Source organism: Marmota monax, unplaced genomic scaffold, assembly GCF_021218885.2.
Source record: "Marmota monax isolate L192 unplaced genomic scaffold, Marmota_monax_Labrador192_F-V1.1 WCK01_AAM20220418_F8-fsc00073, whole genome shotgun sequence".
Classification (NCBI taxonomy): domain Eukaryota; kingdom Metazoa; phylum Chordata; class Mammalia; order Rodentia; family Sciuridae; genus Marmota; species Marmota monax.
The window spans coordinates 325,857-345,227 of NW_026692846.1; the positions used below are offsets into that span (position 1 = coordinate 325,857).

The window sequence follows — 19,371 nt, forward strand, 5'->3', positions numbered from 1 at the left end:
GGATGTTGTTCCCTCCCCCAGAAGTCCTCAATAACTGCATTTGCACCTTTCTAGGATGTGTGGATAGGTTGCCCGCAATCCTCACCCAAACTCTGACCTCGATTTGTGTTACAAGTGTGGACACACAGGGTCATCCCCTCACAATCACAGACCTGTACAGCCAGTGCTACCATCCACAAAGGCCACATGTTGGACGTTCAGAGAGGGCAACAAGATAACAGAAGAATGCTCTACACTCCACAAAAAGTGACCTAAGCAAGAACATTTTTATGGAATCGGTGGAAGAGAGAAAAAGAAATAAAACAAGATGATATTGAGGTGCTGGCACAGTCACTAAGGGAATAGTGGAGTCCCCAGGGAGGTGGGATGGAGTAAAGGAGGCCTTTTGCTTTTACAATGAACACAGAGAGTGTGTTTGCATGCTCTTGGAAATTATTTAATGGAGATGGGCAAACTGACAATGCAGGAGAAAGGCATGGATTCCAGTTCCCTGAAGCAACTATATTTGATAGGAGAAGAGAAACAGGAAGGCCTACTTTCTGGAGAGAAAGTGAAAGGCAGGGGATGGATTGGTGAGCCTGCGGTTTGGTGATGGGTGTTTTGGTCCCCTCTGGGAGGCTTAACTAGAGGGATCTGAGAAGTTATCTGATAGCGGGGAGACATGCCCTCTTGGAGATTGCTTAGGAGTGTGAAGTGCTCTTTCTGCGTATGTGGTCAAGGGTTCCAACAGAAACGCATCAGGCCAGCTGGTGACGTTTCTCCAGAGGCCTTGGAGGAGAATGGTCGGGCTCATCCAGCTGGGTTTCCTCAGGTGAGCGCAATGCAGAGCAAGCTGAAGGCACGGCGCAGGTACACTCGTCCACGTGCACTGGGGTGCAGCGAGTGATGACTCCGGGGAAGTGCAGAGTGTGAGTCCGAAGCGGACCCGCAGGCTACAAGCAGAGGTGCAGAGTAGGTGGGTCTCGGCGCGCCTTTTTTCTCGGTGTCGGAACCCCGCAGACGAAATGGTGTGCTGTCGCGGAGAGCTTCCGCGGTTTCATCTCCTTCTTATTGCTAGAAATGCAAGTTAAATACGACTTCTAGAAATGAATGTAGCAAAAGGGAGCATTATTAGAAAGGCTGTAACCGAGAAAAAATGATAGACAAAAAGAAAATGATAAGGAGCGGTTCGATTTGGAGGACGCGAGATATTTTAGCAAGGCTACCTTTCCAGAGTCGAGGAAGGGGGAAATTTCAGATGCAGGGAGCCCAGCATGGTGCGCACAAGTGAAATCATACCAAATACAGAACGGGACGCGCCAGGGGTTACCCACCACCAGCTGAGAAGCTCCGGAAGCACCGGGGCCGGGCGGGTTCAGTGAGCGCAGGTGCAACAGCAGTCGCGCGGCGCTGGGGGCGGGGTCTGGAGCGGGGCGGTGCCAGGACCAGCTCCCGGCATGCCACGCGCCAGCGCAAGCGCAGTGCTGCCAGGCGGCGCGCCCCCTGGCGGCGGCGGCGGCGGCGGCGGCGGTGCGGGGGCGGAGCCGGAGGCGGGGGGTTGCGCTTGGTGACGGGGGACGCGGGGCCGCAGCGCACTGGGCCGGCCGCAGCGGAGGAGGACTCGGACCGCGGGTGGCTGTGGCGGCGGCGGCCCGGTAGCCGCGGAAAGATTGGGCGCGGCGCGCGGCCCAGGATGAAGGGCCGTGGCGGCGCGGCCCGTGTGCAGCCGGCCGGTGAGAACGCGGGTGGTGGGCGGCGCGGCCGGGAAGATGGCGGAGAGGTTGCGCTGCGGCCCGGCGTCCGGGCCCGGGCGGAGGCCCCGGCAGGCCGGCGCAAGGAATTCGGTCCTGCAGAGACCGAAGAGGCGCGAGGGGCCGGGCGGGAGGTGCCGAAGCTGCGGGTCGGGCCGCGAGGGGACGAGGCACACGCCGCGGGGTGTGAGGGTGGGTGTGAGTCCGCGAATGTGCCCGGCCCGGGGGTGCGTGAGTGTGCCCCTGCTCGAGGATGGGCATTCTAAGTGTGAGGGGCGGGAATATGGTTGTGAGTGAGCCGGATCTAGGGGTCGGAGTGAATGCTTGTGTGCCCCTGCTCGAGGATAGCGATGAGTGTGAGAATGCATGGCCGGAGGGTGGTTGTGATTGTGCCCGGCTTGAGGGCGGGTGTGTGTGTGTGCCTGACTGAGGACAGGTGTGAGTGCGTGGGCCCCCAGCAGGACAGGTGTGAGCGCATGTGTGCCTGGCCCTGGACAGGTGTGAGTGCGTGTCCCTGACCAGAGGATGGGTGTGAATGTGCCCAGCACGAGGACAGGTGTGAGTGTGTGTGTGCTCCGGCTGCAGACAGTGTGAGTGCATGTTTGCCAGGCTCAGGGACAGGTGTGAGTGCATGTGTGCCCGGCCTGGGGACTGGTGTGAGTGCATGTGTGCCCGGCCCGAGGACAGGTGTGAGTGTGAAGGTGCTCTTCCTGAGAGGGACGACATCCCATTCCTCCGGGTGAGGTCGGATGGGACCAGGTGGTGGCCGCCGGGCGGGGTTCCAGCGGGCATTGGCTGCGACCCCGATCGGGCTTTGTCCTCCGGGCCCGGGGAGTCGGTGGGCGTCTCCAGGCCGGGTCATGGCTGCCTGCGCGTGGCGTGCCTGGGTTCCGTGGCCGGCCTCTGCGGCAGGGGCGGCTTGCCCTTTCCGGGGTCTCTGGAGCTGGAGCTTCCTCGGCACATCACGAGGGCCGGCGTGGTGTGGGTGGGGGCCAAGAGCCTGTAGTCCGGGCCTGGACATCTTTATTTTAAAACGTGCAGCCGGCTCCAGGCGCGGCAGCTGTGGGTGTGTTCCATGCTGCTGCTCCTCACCGCAGCTGCTGTGGGCGCTGCGCAGCCTTCAGCGGCAAAAATGCGGCTGGACCCCCTCCCCCTTCAGTGTTGCGGGGGGTTTGACCAAGCCTCCAGTGACCTCTGCAGAAAAACCTACAGTTGCAAGGCTTCGGTTCCTCCCTTGGTGCAGACAATACGGACGTTTGTCTTTGAAAGCCAGGGAGGGGAATTGAGCATTGCGTCCTGAGTGCCTTCTGGAAACAGCAGGTGGTTCTGTTGGCTGCTTCTCTTTCACAATGAGCCTGGGGAGAGAGGAAGAGTGATGGAGGTTTGACGGGACAGCCCAGGATCCATTCATTCCTTAAGCCATCCTGGATGCCCGACTGCTGGAAGGAATGAGAGGCGCCTCCCTCCTGCGCTTGGTCTAGTGAGCTGGGGAAGAAGGGACAAGAGGGTTTTTCTGGAGCCAGACTGACCGCTTTTGAGTCTTGACTCTTCGTTTACTGGCTCTGTGGTTTTAGGCAAGTACTCTTTGGCTTTGGTTCTTCAGCTGTAAAATGGGTATGCTAAGTAGTACTGGCTCCGGAGACTTGTTGTGAGTGAACTAAAACTTGCAAAACCCGTTGTCCCTGGCACTTGTATTTTAAAAAGCTAGGGAATTGTTCTTACAGCCAAGGTTCTGGCCTGGCAGGGTTAGGTGTGGGTGGGATTGGGTGCTACAGGGTGCATGTGCTGGATCATGGGCTCTTCAGTTATCCCCAGCACTATTGGTAGATAGTGTAGTATTAAACGACTTTGAAATTGGGGTCTATTGCTTCTTCCACAAACAAGCTGAGATTATATTAGGAAAAACAGATTTTTATAAAGGTAAAAGAAGGAATCTTGTGTACTTACGTAAGTTATTATATAGAACTGTTTTTAAAAATATCTTCAGAGAAAGAGTGCATCTAATGAACTATCTTGGAATACCATGGAACTTTCTGTCCTTGGTTAGGTAGGATTGTTCCTGGGTAAGGTCCAGAGGACTGAGTCAAACCTCCAAAGCCATGTTGCTCTCCACAGAGTTGCTTTAGTGTAGCTCCTTAAAATAAACCTTAGGTGACCATGAGGATGTGTAACATAATGAAAACTTGAATTACCAGCACAGTGATGTTCTTCTTTCCTCAAACTGTTGGAATAAGTGAAGAGTTGCTTTAGAGCAAAGTGGGGAGAAGCCATATGTTTTCCAAGGAGATGACTGTCCTTAGATCTGATCATCTCTTTCCTCTGTATCTTAGATATATTCATTTTTCTTTTTGGTCCCGGGGATTGCCCCCAGGGGTGCTTTACCACTGAGCTACATCCCCAGCTTTTTTATTTAGTTTTTTTTTTGTTTGTTTTCAATTTAATTATAGCCCACAGGAGACTGCCTCCCTGTTTTGTCAATAAAGTTCATTGAAACAGCTACATTGCTTGTTTTTGTATCGTCAGAGGCTGCTTTGGCAAATTGAATAGTTGTGACAGGCTGTGTGGCCTGCAAAACCTGAACCCTCCACTTCCGGTCCAGTCACAGGATAAGCATGCTTCAGAGATTCTGGAGGGAGGTGGCTGCTAGGCTTTGACTGCAAGGAGGCAACACAGGCAGAAAATGTTTTAGATTTAGGAGCAAAGGAAAGAAGGTGGTTTATATGTGTTTAAAGTTTGTATAAGTTTAAAGTTTGTATAAGAAATAATGGGAAGGCTGAGGATGTGGCTCAAGCGGTAGCGCGCTCGCATGGCATGCGTGCGGCCCGGGTTCGATCCTCAGCACCACATACAAACAAAGATGTTGTGTCCGCCGATAACTAAAAAATAAATATTAAAAAATCCCCCCCCCTCTTTAAAAAAAAAAAAGAAATAGTGGGAGGTGAGGATGATGATAGAAAGATCTCTGCATTTAGGTTGATGACTTCAGATTTTAATATTCTAGCTAGTAAAGAACCATCACAGGGATGTGAACAGGGACTTTCCTGATGAGCAGTGACAGGTGGGGTGGCCTAGAGAGGAATCAGTCCAGATCAGGGTTTTGGGACAGGTTTCTCTGGGCAGTAGTAGCACATTGCCACTGTGTTTTATGTGACTTCATCTTATTTCCTGCATACATTCCATTTGCTTGTGATTTTGCTTCGAGACCCAGGACCAATGCTTATGTGGGACATGCTTGTTTTTATGGCATGAGGAAACTCAGTTTCTCATCAGATTTCATCTTGAATTGGCAGCTCAGCTTCTATGAGCTACAGAAGGCAGAGCCCTCTTGCAGGCAAGAGATTAATGTGTACTGGAGATAATACCATGATCCTCACCCCAGCCCCTAGCCCTCCACAAAAATGATTGAGCCTGCTTCCTGCCATCTGGGTGGCCTCACATGGATGGGAGTTAAGGTACAGCTAAATAGCTCTCCTCTCTAAGGCTTCTCAGACTCAGTACCTGCTCTTTGGGCCTCTGGTGCTCTGAAACTTCAGTTTGTTTGAGGCTGCTGGAAGCCTGGCTTCCTGATCTGTGTTCTCCTTTGGCTTTGAACCCCTCACTTTCTTTTCCACATAGTTGCTCAGGTGACGTGTGCTAAGCCATGGTCTCACCCAGGTATTTGGCAATATCTGGTGATGCTTTTGGTTTCCTTTACTAGGAGTGTGAGACCAGGGGTGCTGATAACTCCTACAGCCCAGGGTGGCACCCAGCTTCCCCAGAGCCTCCTAGACTGTACTCCAGAACCCCATGTGTTCTTTTTTTTTTTTTTTTTTAATTTTTAGTGTTTATTTTTTTTTTAGTTTTCGGCGGACACAACATCTTTGTTTGTATGTGGTGCTGAGGATCGAACCCGGGCCGCACGCATGCCATGTGAGCGCGCTACCGCTTGAGCCACATCCCCAGCCCCCCATGTGTTCTTGACCTGCTCTAACTTCAGTGATGCAGCTTTGTTGAGGCACTGGGCCAAGCCTTGCTTGGTGTTTCTTCCTTCAAAACAAGCAAAGCTCATGTGGCTCCTTCAGATCTTTGACCCTGGCTGAGGCAGCATCAGCAGGAGTCCTTCCCCACCTCCTTCAGCACCCATTTCTGTACCTCCCATCTCCTGTGGGCTCTGGGTGGTGGTTTTGGTCCCTGCACAGCCACACCTGTCTCTGCCTGGTCTGGGAATTCCTTGAGGATAGCATATACATATATTCTTGATGTCTTGTTGTATGTTGCCTTTAACATCAATAAAGATGGGTGGGCTTGAGCTGGGTGCTGTAGTGCATGCCTGTAATCTCAGTGGTTTAGGAGACTGAGGCAGGAGGATCGACAGTTCAAAGCCAGCCTTAACAATTTAGTGAGGCCTAAGGCAACTCAGTGAGACTCTGTCTCTAAATAAAATATAGAAAATGCTTGGTGATATGGCTCCATGGTTAAGCCATATCCCCAGGCTTGGTACCCTGGGTTCAATACCCGGTACCAAAAGACAGATGGATGGGTTTGGGCTGATGAGTGCCCAGAAAGAATGGTCAACAAGCCCAGGAGTTATTTTCTCCATTTTGGCTGCATCCAACTGACTATGGTTTCTCTCATCTTATGTTTCCTAAGTATAAATTGTTTGATTCTCAACAGATTCACTTTATTATTGATTCCTGAAAGTTTTAATTCTATATCTTTTTGAACAGATGATATGCTCACATGGTGCAAAAGCACAAAGGGTGCTCAGCAGAGCTTCCTTCCTTTCTCCCCAGAGCCTGGCTCCCTGGAGACCTGTCTGGACCAGCTTTTCCTATCTCCTTCTGGAGATGCTTTGTAACTCTGTAGGCAAGCATGTGTTCTTTTTTTCCTATCCTTTTAAAAACCTTTGTGACCCTTGCCTTTTTCACCTATGTTTGAGAGGCCATTTTTCAGTACTTTCTTTTCCATGGCTGTGCCTTCTTCAGTGTGGACATGCTGTAATTTATCTAACCAGCTCCTGCTAGTGAACATTATGTTTTGTGCAGATAGAAATGAGGTTGCAGGTACAGCATTTTCAGTGTGTGGATGTGCCTCTTGATGCACTCCTAGAAATATTACTTATGTCTTCAGTCGTTTGTTTCATGACATTAGGTTTGCTCTTGTCCCTGAATGTCTTTAACTCTGTACTTCCTTTGGTCATATATTTCTCCCAATTATCTATCTCTGCATTTTAAATACTAAAGTAGGTCTAAACAAATGAGTTTCTCTCTTGGAAATCAGTCACCTCTTTTTTATATATATATATTTTGGTTTTAGGTGGATACAATATCTTTATTTTTATGTGGTGCTGAGGATCGAACCCAGTGTCTCACACGTGCTAGGCAAGCACTCTACCACTTGAGCCACAACCCCAGCCCGAAATCAGTCACCTTTTATGTGTTCTTATGGCTAAGAGACAGGAAAACATATGTCCACCCAGAATATTGTCCATGCATATTCACAGAAACAACCACCAACAAGTGGAAACCATCCATGTATTATCCAAAGGCCCAGTGAGGTGACACCCGTTATCCCAGCTACTTGGGAAAGTGAAGTGGTGGGAGGATGCTTGAGCCCATGAGTTTTAACTAGCCTGGGCAACACAGCAAGACCCCATATCAAACCAAAAACAAGCGGGGTGCAGTGGCGCACATCTGTAATCCCAGTGTCTCAGGAGGCTGAGGCAGGAGACTCACGAGTTCAAAACCAACCTCAGCAAAAGTGAGGCACTAGGCAACTCAGTCAGACCCTGTCTCTAAATAAAATATAAAATAGTGCTGGGGATGTGGCTCAGTGGTTGAGTGCCCCCCTAAGTTCACTCCCTGGAACCTCCCTCCAAAAAACCCCCAAAACAACAAACTAGGATTATAGGTATCCACCACCATGCTCAGGAGCCCAAAAACTCTCACGTGAAGTTGACAAGGCCAGACCTCTGATGGAGTACACAGTGGACAGTGCTCACACCCCATGGCAGCTGCGCAGGCAGTATCCACCACAAAACAATACAAATGTCACCAGTATGAGAGTGGATGAACAACATGTGATTATATCCATAGGATGGAATATTACTTGGCAATAAAAGAAATGAATTATTGGTTTGTTTGCATCATGGATGAACATTGAAAATACTGTGCTGAGTCCAAAAAAAAAAAAAAAAAGGAAAACCAGACACAACTGGTCATGGTGGCACACATCTGAGCACAGTGGCATACACCTGTAATCTTAGTGACTCAGGAAGCTGAGATAAGAGGATTGCAAGTTTGAGGCCAGCCTCAGCAACTTAGGCCCTAAGTAACTTATTGAGACTTGTCTCAAAATAAAACAAAAAGGGCTGGGGATGTGGCTCAGTGGAATAGTGGTCCTAGGTTCAATTCCCAATACCAAAACCAAAACAAAAAAACCCCAAACAACCAGACACGTTGTATCATTACATTTATATGAAATTTCCAGTAGAGCCATAGAAAAAAATAGTAGATTAATGGTTGCCACAAGCTGTGGGAATTATAGTTAAGAGGAGTAGAGTTTCTAGGGTATTGAAAATGTCCTAAATTGGCACGATACAGCTTGCCCATGTCTGTGAATAGAACAAAACTGTACACTTTCAATGGGTGAATTGTGTGTGAGTTACATCTCAGTGAAACTGTTAACAAAAAGAGTAAGGGCTGGGGATAAAGCTCAGTTGGTAGAGTGCTTGCCTTCATGCACTAGGCCCTGGTTCGATCCCCAGCACTAAAACACAAAAGCAAAAACAAAGGTAAGCAAGATTTTTCAGAAGGGAGTGTTTCATGGTGGGAGATGAAGGCTGGGTGGGGACCACAGAGGGCTGTGGTGGGGGGCTGTGATGTGGACTCAGTCTTGGGTACTGAGATGAGACCCGGGGCCCCAGCAGGCACTGCAGCAGCTGCCACGCAGGTGGGACAGAGCCTTGAGTTACACTTGGACTCCATCAAGGGCTAGTTGTGTCGTTGATTGTAGATACATCACTGACTGACTACATCCTGCTCTGTCTGCAGGCTAGACATCTGTGCTATCTTCTGTCCAGGGTCATTGTGTAGTTGAAGCTCGACCAAGTTTGGGAGGACTCTGTAAATTACTGGGGGTTATATATAATGTTTTAAAGAGTTAAAACATGGGGCTAGGGTTGTGGCTCAGTGGTAGAGCACTTGCCTAGCATATGTGAGGCACTGGGTTCGATCCCTAGCACCACAAGTAAATAAATAAAAAATAAAGGTACATCGACAACTAAAAAATATTTTTAAAAAAGGAGTTAAAACATTAGTTTTACGAGTAAGAGGCTGATGAGCCAATAGTACTTTTTCTGCCCTCTTGCAGGCTGGTTTGAGACAAACACCAGATGTAGTGAGGTGTGGCAGGGACCCCTGAAGCCCAGGTGCTGGGCATGGGCACCGACCCCCTGCCTGGCCCAGGCATTGAATTCTTTTTCCTTTTTTGCCATGCTTCTTTTCCCTTTTTCTGCTTTTTCTTTGGACTGTTTCTTTAAGCTACTGAAGTCCCCGGCACTAATCAGATAGGGTGACTGGTGCTTCCTTTGTGCATTAGCTTCACAGAAATGTTTCCTGTTGCAGCCCCCTCCACCATTCCCTGGGACGTCTTGCTGGCCAACGTCTTCTTACCAGGCATCAAGATTGTGCTGAAATCTGCACGGGTGCATCTCTCCACCCCACAGGCCGCATGTTATACCTGGCACTGGAATGTTCCCTTCTGGAGCTCCTGCTCACTCTCATTATAATGGCTTCACTAATCACAGCGAAGCAGCTTCTAAAACCAGAGAGTTCACAGCAGTGGTGCTGGCCTTTTACCTTGTGTTGGAATCCAGCTGCATCCTGGCATTTCTACTTTTTCTGACCAGAAGTGCTAGAAGCAGCCTAAAGCTCAGAGGAATAATGCTGTGGGTCCCAGAGACCCTCATGTGGGACCTTCCCAGGGATGCATAGGAGCCACAAATGGCTTCTGGGAACAGTGTGGGGCTTCCTGCCCAAGGCCCTGGACTATAGAACGCTTCTCCATTGGTTTGGCAGGGCTCCACTGCCTGGCTGGTTCTGTGCTTGCCAGGCCCACCCTTTCTCACCCGACTCTCATTATCTCCTGTCCTGCTGTGTGCTCCTGACATGGAGGAGACAGACAAAGCCTCTGCTGGGGGACACAGGAGCAAGTGCTCACACCCCATGGCAACAGTGTGGGCAGCATCCGGGGATCTGTGACAGCAGGCCCTGGGGGAAGTTGTATAACTCAGAAGATGTGGACCCTTAGCTGGTCTTCTAGAGAGAGGAATCTTGTTGAGGAAGGAAGCTGTTCACCAGGCCCAGAAGAGGCAGCTGTGGGATGCTGCCAGGGTAAGGAGAAGATAAGCAGGCACCCAGGGAATCAGGTGGGCTGTTGTCAGCAGGTAGAATAGGGCTGTCTCCTATTCTATTTTAGTTGTTGATGGACCTTTCTTTTTATTCATTTATTTATGTGCAGTGCTGAGAATTGAACCCAGTGCCTCATACATGCCAGGCAGGTGCTGTACCACTGAGCCACAAACCCAGCCCTATCTTTAAAATTTTAAAAATTGCTTTTAAAAAATTATAGTGCATGCATTAAGAAAACAAAAAACAATGTCCTTTGTGAAGAGATGAGGAACAAAGAAATTTTGATTTTACCCCATCCTCTAAGTTTGCCAGTTTTGGGGGATCCAGGAATCCCTAGCATTTTAGAAATCTGGGAGGAGGTTGAGAAGAGCTGTGAAAATGATTCCCTGACTGGCTGGCACCATCAGCCCGTCTGCGGTTTGAACATTGCCTTACCAGAAGATGCCATGTAGTCTAGAAAAATTGTCTTGAAGATAAATGGTGGCTGCTGGCCTTGTTGTGATCTGGTGTGTGTGTGTTCAGACACCGTTCTAAGTACTTCCTTGGTTTTAGAAAATCTATGACTGACCTGTCTACATGGTGGATGTTCTTAGTCATGTTCACAGATAGAGCATGTAGGGCTGGAGAGGGCTGTGACCCATGCAGGCACTTAGCTGGTGGCAGAACCCGATCCATGTCCACTCAGTCACACCTTCTCGCATGTGTTGTCACCTCCCTGAGCTCAGGGTACAAACACATAGTTGTCAATGCTTAGTGTGTCCACACAGACATACAGTGAGACTGCAGTGAGGAGGGCAGGCCAGCCCTTGCCCTCACTGTGCTTAGAGGTCAGTGCTGCAGCAACATGGAGACAGCTAGGGCCAGGTGGGCCTTGTTCACAAAGTCCATGAATTTGAATGGAGATGAGCAGGTAGAGGAGGGAAACCACCTGTGGAGAGGGGAGTCTAGGCTGAGGAGACAGCAGTACAAACCATCCAGCTGGAGCTGTGTAGCAGCCAAGTGCGAAGGCTTGGGCATTGTGTGTAGGGGTGACCAGGAGGGCCTGTGGGCAGCAGAGGAGTGAAGACAGCAATCTAGGTGGGGGGCTCCACCAAAGTGGTAATGAGCTAATAGGATGTTGGAACCCAGAGACCATTTCTAACCTTTTCTTCATTAATTTTTATTGACTTTTGTGGACATGTTGGGATTTCCTGGTGGAACTGCAGGTAGACTGATTTGCAGGACAGTGAGGAGTTGTTGGGGTGTGTCATGATCAAACCTCTGAGTGGGGAGTCATTGTCATAGAGACAGGAGCAAGCTGTGGGCCTGAGGGAGACCCCCAGGGCAGGGATGTAGGTAGAGAAGGGGGTCCCCCTAGATATGGGCCTCCTGCAGGTCCACAGCCAGGAAGGAGGCTATGGTACTCAGAGGCCAAGTGAGGAAGGTTAATCAAGGGAGGAGGGAGAGTGCATGGTGGATAATGGAGAGAAAGGAGTGGTCCAAGGAGGATAGTGGAGAAGAGGGAGCAGCCTGAGGCAAGTAGTGAGAAGGAGGGAGTGGTCTGATCCACTGGTGAGGGCAGAGAAGCAGGATGGGGAACTGCCATTGGACTTGTAGATCATCGTTGATCTACATCGGAGGTGTAAGGGAGTGAGGGGAATAAAAGTACTTTTGGAGTGGGGTTAAGAGAAAATGGGACAGAAGAAATCAGAAGTGTTAAGACAGACTCCTTTTTTTAAATATTTATTTTTTAGTTATAGGTGAACACAATGTCTTTATTTTACTTTATGTGGTGCTGAGGATCAAACCCAGTGCCTCATGCATGCCAGGCAAGCACTCTACCTCTGAGCCACAACCCAGCCCCAAGACAGACACCTTTTTGAAGGGCGTTTGAAGGGCAGTAGGTCACCAGAGTATTTCTTCACATATATATATATTTAAGATGCAAGAAATGGTAGCTGGTTATGTGCTGATAGGACCAGTCCTGGAGAGAGGAAGAAGTGGTAAAGGAGGAAACAAAGTCTTACTGGAGGCTGGCTGGGTGGCAGGCAGGTAGTGGTCATATGCTAGTCCACAGCAGTCTGTGGGAGTCCTCTGTTTTGTTTTTTTTTTCTCAGAGAAGGAAGCAAACTAAGCATTGGAGGGAGTAGCAGACAGAAAAGGTGAGAAATGGGCCAGGAAGGGTGTGAACCGTGAGCTAATGCAGGCTTGGTGGGGATTAAGGAGAGACTGGCCAGCTGTGTTTTCCTTTGAGTATTTAGTTGCAGGCATGGAAAAGGGGAGCTCTGGGTTGGCCAGGTAAGCCTGGCCGAGGGAGCTGGAACATAAGGGAGTGAGAGGTAAAAACCCAGAGACCTGTAAAGGGGCCTGCATTTCTGCTGGCCTGGCTGGAGGGTTAGGGTAAGGCAGAGCCGGTGAGGGGATGGGATTTCACCATCAGAGCTTTGAGAGCCTTAAGTGGTACATGTGGGGCGACCTCATCTGATCATTCCTGTGGGAAGGCAGTGTGAGCTTGTGTGATGGGGGCCGTGGTGGTCCAGGAGTGAGAGGATAGCGACCCCTGTGTTTTCTCTCTTCTGTAGTTCAGGGTTATCCATTCCTCTTTTTTTTCCTTGTGGTGCTGGGGATTGAACCCAGGGCCTTGTGCAAGCAAGGGAAGCACTCTACCCCAAGAATGCCAGGTGTGCAGCCACAGACTGCATCATTCTTGCACTGGGCTATGGTGGAAGCCCTGGAGATGATACCCCTGGGGAGGTGGTGTGTAGAGACAAGGCCTTGATGACAACACAGAGGGCTTTGGAGCTGGAAATGCAGGGCAGGAGCAAGGAGGAATGCTAGCCAGAGTCAGCATTCATTCTGAGATGTCTTAAATGGTTTTATTGAGATTATAATATGTATGCCCAAAATTCACCTAACCAAAAATTTGATGCTTTTTAGAAAATTTACAGAGTTATGCAATCATTACCACTGTAAAATTTGAAAGCATTTTCATAACCCCAGAGAGATTTTGTGTGTTCACTTCCAGCTCAATGCAGGCAATCACAAACCACTTCTGTCTGCATATTTGCCTTTTCTGTGAGTGGAATCCTGTAAGATTGGCCTTTTGTTGTCTGACTCTTTTGCTTTAGTGTTTATTCCATTGTACTGCTAAAGTGTCCATTGAGCATGTTCACCATGTTTTGTACCTATGGTCTGGTTAACGAGCTTCGGTTGTTTCATGAGAACTGTGCATGTACATGTCTGCACATAGATGAAACAGGGTCGTGCTAAGTTGTCCAGACTGGCTTTGAGCTTGTGATCCTCCTGCCTCAGCCTCTTAAGTAGCAGGGATTACAGGCTGCACCATTGCATTTGTCTTCTTGTCATTTCTCTTCTCATTTCTCTTGGGTAGATTCCAAGGAGTAGAACTGCAAGCCGAATGGAAAATGCCTGTCTAACCTCTGAAGAAACCACTGAACTGCTGCCCCATCTTGCTTTCACAGCAGGTCCCAGCATCCGTTCCCCCACCCCAGCAGTGCTCACCTGATTTGGGATTCCAGCCCTCTTAGTGGGTGTGAGGGGTGGGTGTCTGGGTGTGGGTTTGACTTGGAGTTTCCTGATGATCAGTGATATTGAGCATCTTTTCATTCGCCTGTTGTTCATTCATGTATTTTCTTTGGAGAGATGTCAGTTGAGATCCTTTACTCAGTCTTTAAAAGGGTTTCTTTTTTTTTCTTGTTATTGAGTTGTAACAGTTTTTTTTTTTTTTATGTATTTTTTAGTTTTCGGTGGACACAACATCTTTTATTTTTTATTTTTATTTTTTTTATTTTTATGTGGTGCTGAGGATCAAACCCAGCACCCTACGCATGCCAGGCGAGCGCACTACCACTTGAGCCACATCCCCAGCCCTGTAACAGTTTTTTATAGTTGTAAATGCAAGTTCTTTGTCAGATGCATGATTTGTACAATTTTTTTTTTTTCCTGTCTGTGGCTTATTTTTTTTTCCCTTAATTTCCTTTCCTCTCCTCTCTCTCTCTCTCTTTTTTTTTTTTTTTTTCATGGTACTGGGGATTATCCAGGGATTCTACCTCTGAGCTACATATTCAGCCCTTTTTATTTTGACAGGGTCGTGCTAAGTTGTCCAGACTGGCTTTGAGCTTGTGATCCTCCTGCCTCAGCCTCTTAAGTAGCAGGGTTTACAGGCTGCACCATTGCATCTGTCTTCTTGTCATTTTCTTTCTTTCTTTGTACCAGGGATTGAACTCAGGGGTGCTTAACCACTGAGCCACATCCCTGGGTCTTTTTATTTTTAATTTTTGACACTGAGTGTTGCTGATACTGGCCTTGAGCTTGCACTTTTCTTGCCTCAGACTCCCAGGTTTTTTGTTTTCTTAGTGGTACACTTTAAGGCACAAAAGTTTTGAGTTTTGGTAAAGTTTATTTTATCTATTACACCCTCTGTCACATCTGCCTTGGGTGTTGCATATGAGAAGTCTTGGCCCTTCAGAATACTGAGAGCCAGTTTCTGTAGTCGGTTTAGCAACATGGAAGTTGCTGGTGATGTCAGCAGTGCAGGGTTATGCTCACTAGTGTAGGGTCGCAGCATCAGTGAAAGGTGAGGTGGGATCCTGTGGTGGCGACAGGGACACCTGGGCAGAGGGTGAGGGAGCCCTGTCTGGATTAATGTCTTTAAGATGGAGGAGACAGGAATGTTTTTAAATGCTGACAGGAAGGGAGAGGCAAGGAATAACTGATAGCATAAGCTTTCAAGGAAGGAGGAAGTCATTTGTGTGGGTTTTCTTTTTTTTTTAATATTTATTTTTTAGATGGACACAATATCTTTATTTTATTTTTATATGGTGCTGAGGATCGAACCCAGTGCCTCATGCATGCTAGGCAAGCGCTCTACTACTGAGCTACAACCCCAGCCCATTGTGTCAATTTTCTATTGCCTCCATAACAAGTCACCACAAATTTAGCAGCTTCAGACGGTACAGCCCTGTCCTGCAAGTTTTGTAGGCAGGGTGTCTCTGAGGGTGTTCTGTGCCTTTGGGGTTAGGTGTACAGATGCTGTGAACCAACAGTGAGGAGGCTTGTGCCATCCTCCATGAAGGCTGCGGTGGTGACCATGTGATGTGTGCCTGTGGGGTTGCCAGCAGGATGTGACTGTGCTTGATGCACCTATTTCCCTGCCTGAGGACACATGCTTGATGCCTGTATGCCTTGGGTCCCTGTAAGGCCAGCTGTCTGTGGCAGGATCTGGGGTGAATCCCAAGTCAGCTTGTCTCTGGTTCACCTTCCAAGCACAAACCCAGAACCTTGGCTCTCATCTTGGGCTCTGCTTTTTTCTTTTTGGTTCTGGGAATTGATCCCAGAGGTGCTTAACCACTGAGCTACATCCCCATGCCTTTTTATTTTTTATTTCAAGACAGAGTCTTGCCAAATTGCTTAGGGCCTCGCTGAATTGCTGAGGCTGGCCTCAAACCTGGAATCCTTCTGTCTCAGCCTCCTGAATCTTGGACTCTACTTTTGGAAAAGCCCTATGAAGACTGAGTATAAGCAGCAGGGGACCAGGTCCTGGTGGTCTTCCTTAGCAGACTTGGACTTGCCAGTGGCCTCAGATAGTATCCAGGCAGATGTGCTTTCAGATGCACTCAGTGCATTTCCCACTTAACAATATTTCAGTCCAGGATGAGCTCATAAGGGACGTAAGCCATGGCAAGGGAAGGAGTAGCTGTGGTTCCTCCCCCCAAAATCTCTGCCCCCATAAGGCCAGATACTGTGCTTAAAGCTCAGCAGTCTGTGTAGTTTTGTGCCTGTGACCCTGTGATGGAGACTAACCCTTTGGGTCATGTTTGAAAAGCTGCTCCCAGAGGGGTGCCCACACACAGGCATCTTGGTCTGGGAACTGGCTTCCCTGCTGGGTTAGGAAGGAGTCTTCAGAGCCCCTGCCTCCATCTGATACTCAGTAACCTCACTTAAAGACGAGATGGGTACTGTGGTGCACGCCTGTAATCCAGCGAGTCAGGAGGCTGAGGCAGGAGGATCGCGAGTTCAAAGCCAGCCTGAGCAACTTAGCAAGGCCCTAAGCAACTCAGTGAGACCCTGTTTCTAAATAAAATATAACATAAAAAATATGAGAAAGACAAACAGCAAGTCAGTACAGATGAAGAGTGAGGGCACCCCAGTGTTTCTGCCCATCTCCTCAGGCTTGATGGAAACAGCCAGCCACATGGAAATTGTTGATGTCTGAAGCAAAAAGGTGGCTGGTTGCAGCAGCATTTTGAGGGGTGCTGTCTCCACACCGGCCACCTGGCCTGTCCTACCAATCAGGGTGGAGTGGTGCTCTGGGAGTGCCTGAGAAGGGCAGTGGTCTTGGGAGAGCCACATCCCCAGCCCTGCTGTGGGTAATTTTTAAAGAAAGCACATTGGCTCCAGGTAAGGGTTTCTGACTGGACACAGGCAAATGCTTTCTCTCCCAAAAACTGCTAAATGAATGCTAAACTGATATTTTAAAACTTCACATGGGATGGTCAAAGTGGGAGAAGAGACAAGAGTGATGGAGTTCTGGAAGCTAGAATGCAGACAAGAGAGTGGCAGTTCACTTAGCGTATCTGAGGAAGCCAGATCATGTGCTGGCACTGAGGGAAGCAGATGATGGGTTCCACCTGTGCTGCAGAACCATCAGAATTCTTCAGCATCAAGCTGGGTGTGGTGGAGTGGCACACGCCTGTGTTCCCAGTGGCTGGGGAGGCTGAGGCAGGAGGGTTACAAGTTGGAGGCCAGCCTCAGCAACTTAGTGAGGCCCTAAATCAACTTAGTGAGATGTGCTGGGACTGGGAATGTGGCTCAGTGGAAGAGTGCTCCTAGGTTCAATCCCCAGTACCACCCCCTACCACCCCACCCCCCCAACAAAGTCACAAACATGGGAGGTACAAGGGATGTAAAAACCACAAAGGTAAACAGAAGACAAGGTGTTAACAAGAGTGATCAAGAAGGTTTGAGATGATCTTGGAGAACCTCTAGAAACAAACAGTTGTTGCGTCCCATGACTGAACACTCAAGGTCACTTCAGGTGATCTGGGCTGCACAAAATAATCACACAGAGACAGAGAAATACCTTTTTCTTTGGGTCTTGTGACGGCTCCTCTGACCTTAGGGGTCCATGGAAAGAGAGTGAGGAGCACGTGCTGAACCCTTTTATTGGGAAGAAGCCATTCAAATGAGGCAAGGGGTAGGATTTCAAAGGAACAGTTGAGTGTAACTCAGCCCCTGCTGGTGACACCTACACCTGGAGCCATGCCTCATTATCAGAGCTGGGCAGTGCCCAAGTCACTGCTACGTGCACTGCCATGACAGACTAAGGCAACAATTGGTCAGAAGCTGGTATTTCAGGACTTAAGGGTGTTTGCATCCAGGGCAGCTCCCGACAAACAATAGTTGAAACTTATAAAAACTTCCCACCAATAAGGCTGGAGTATACTCAGTGGTAGAACACGATCCTTAGTACACGCAAGGCCCTGGGTTCCACCCAGTACTGCAGAAAACAAAGTTCCACCAATAGGCTTAGTGTCCAGGTGCTCATGGTTGAGAGACTAGAAGACATTTGTCAAGAACACAGCAAAGATGGTTGATAAGATGGGAAAATGACAGTGAAGTTGGTTGAAATGAGGAAGATTGGATGTACGACTTTAAGATACATTTGATTTCAGCCCCAGAAGGGAAAAATAGAATGGAAAAGAGGTAATATTTGAAGATCTGTCAGCTTCAGAATATTATAGAACTGGTAAGAGATTTGAATCCATAGGTGGTGAAATTATAGCTTACAGTTATCCCCTTGTTCCGTGAGGATACTGTCCAAGTCCCCCAGAGATGCTGAAAACGCAGATAGCACCGCGCCTCATCTATATGCTATGTTTTCTCTTATACCTACATACATAGTCTAGTATCGTCCCTCTAACTAGCTTGTGTCATTCACTGTGGCCATGCCTTTATAGTTTGAGGTGCACCAGCAAAACTAGCATGACTTTCTTTTTCCTTCACCACAATTCCTTGGGTAGATTTGTTTGTACTATAGCTGTTAGCCAACTCAGCACTCAGTTTTCTCTCTTTCCTCATGTTGTGAACTTTGACCTTTTCACTTAAAGGAAGCATTTTACAACTTCTGTTTGGCTCAACTGAATCACCAGTGTCACTGCTCCTGCTTTGAGGGCCATTAACATGGTTCTTACTGCAGCACAGCCTCCCAGAGCTGACTATTGAAGCCATGATGGTCTTTTCAACTTGCCTGAAATACCGCCCTTTTTAATTATGCCAGAAAGTGAAGCCGGTGGCCTTTGGGCCCTTGTGGCAGTGGGAGCAGCAGTAGTTGCTTCCCAGAGGCTCTGCAGGGGAGTCAGTTCATGCTACACTGCAGACTCATACTTTTATGATTACTGCACTTGAAGCTACAAATTTTGAAAGTATTCTACTAGCAAACTGTACAAACAGTTGAATACTGGCAGTTATTACACCATCCAAAAGGAACCAATTAAACTCATTTGTTCCAATATCTGAAAGACTCCTGGCAGTGCACCGTGGAGTCTGCCTTCCCAGTACTCTGCCCATGACAGTGGAGCTGTCTGATGGCTCTTGTGTTGTCTGGGGTACTCTGTAGAGCTCCTGGGCCACAGCTACCTGGCAGGTTTTCTGGGCTGCTCACACAGCGCCATCAACCTTGGTGGCATTGTCACCAAAAATCAGGATTCGGTGAAAGTTCAGAGGTGACAAGTCTGTGTGCATTCCAGGGAAGGACTCTGGGAGAGGTTGAGCCAAGACAACACCATAGGATGGGTAGGTTTCACTGGCAGGGTGAGCTCCTGGTCCTTCCTTGAGTTTTGGGCCTTGTGCTCAGATGTTACGGGTATGAGTGTACTTAGCTGGTAATCGCCAGCCACAGGGCTTTGCTTAGCTCTACTGGCACCCACAGCAACCCTTAGCTGTTAAAGTAGGTAGGGATGGCTCCTTGACCCCATGGCTGGTGCCATGGGGCAGTGCTAATGATGCATGTTCACCCCAGGCCTATGCTCACCCTGTTGTATCAGGTACTAGGACAATTGATTTGGGACCAGAATCTGACAAACCAGAGTCTGCATAGAATAGTCTTAGAGTAGCAACAAGGGCAGCCGTTACATTTCCACAAGGAGCTCTGGCTCTCTAATGAAGTTGAACTTCTATCTGTCTGTCTATCTATCTATCTATGTGGTGCTAAGGATCGAACCCAGTGCTTCACACATGCGAGGCAAGCGCTC

The 19,371-nt window shown here is 48.7% G+C and overlaps 1 protein-coding gene and 1 long non-coding RNA gene across 3 annotated transcripts in view; one reads left to right on the forward strand and one right to left on the reverse strand.

Moving 5' to 3' along the window:
• Positions 1-247: 247 nt before the first annotated feature.
• Positions 248-1,398, reverse strand: LOC124095850 (uncharacterized). Its single transcript, XR_006852657.2, has 2 exons — positions 1,206-1,398; positions 248-1,079 (listed from the first exon to the last, which is right to left on the reverse strand). It is a non-coding gene; the product is annotated as an uncharacterized LOC124095850 (long non-coding RNA).
• Positions 1,399-1,576: 178 nt separating this feature from the next.
• Arhgap39 (Rho GTPase activating protein 39) overlaps positions 1,577-19,371 on the forward strand; it is a 78,198-nt gene continuing 60,403 nt past the window's right edge. Inside the window, exon 1 of one of the 2 annotated variants that reach the window (XM_046449240.2) lies at positions 1,577-1,712. The gene's annotated coding sequence lies outside the window, so the exon portion shown is untranslated. The remainder of the gene's footprint in view (positions 1,713-19,371) is intronic. The other variant, XM_046449239.2, reaches the window with a different exon arrangement.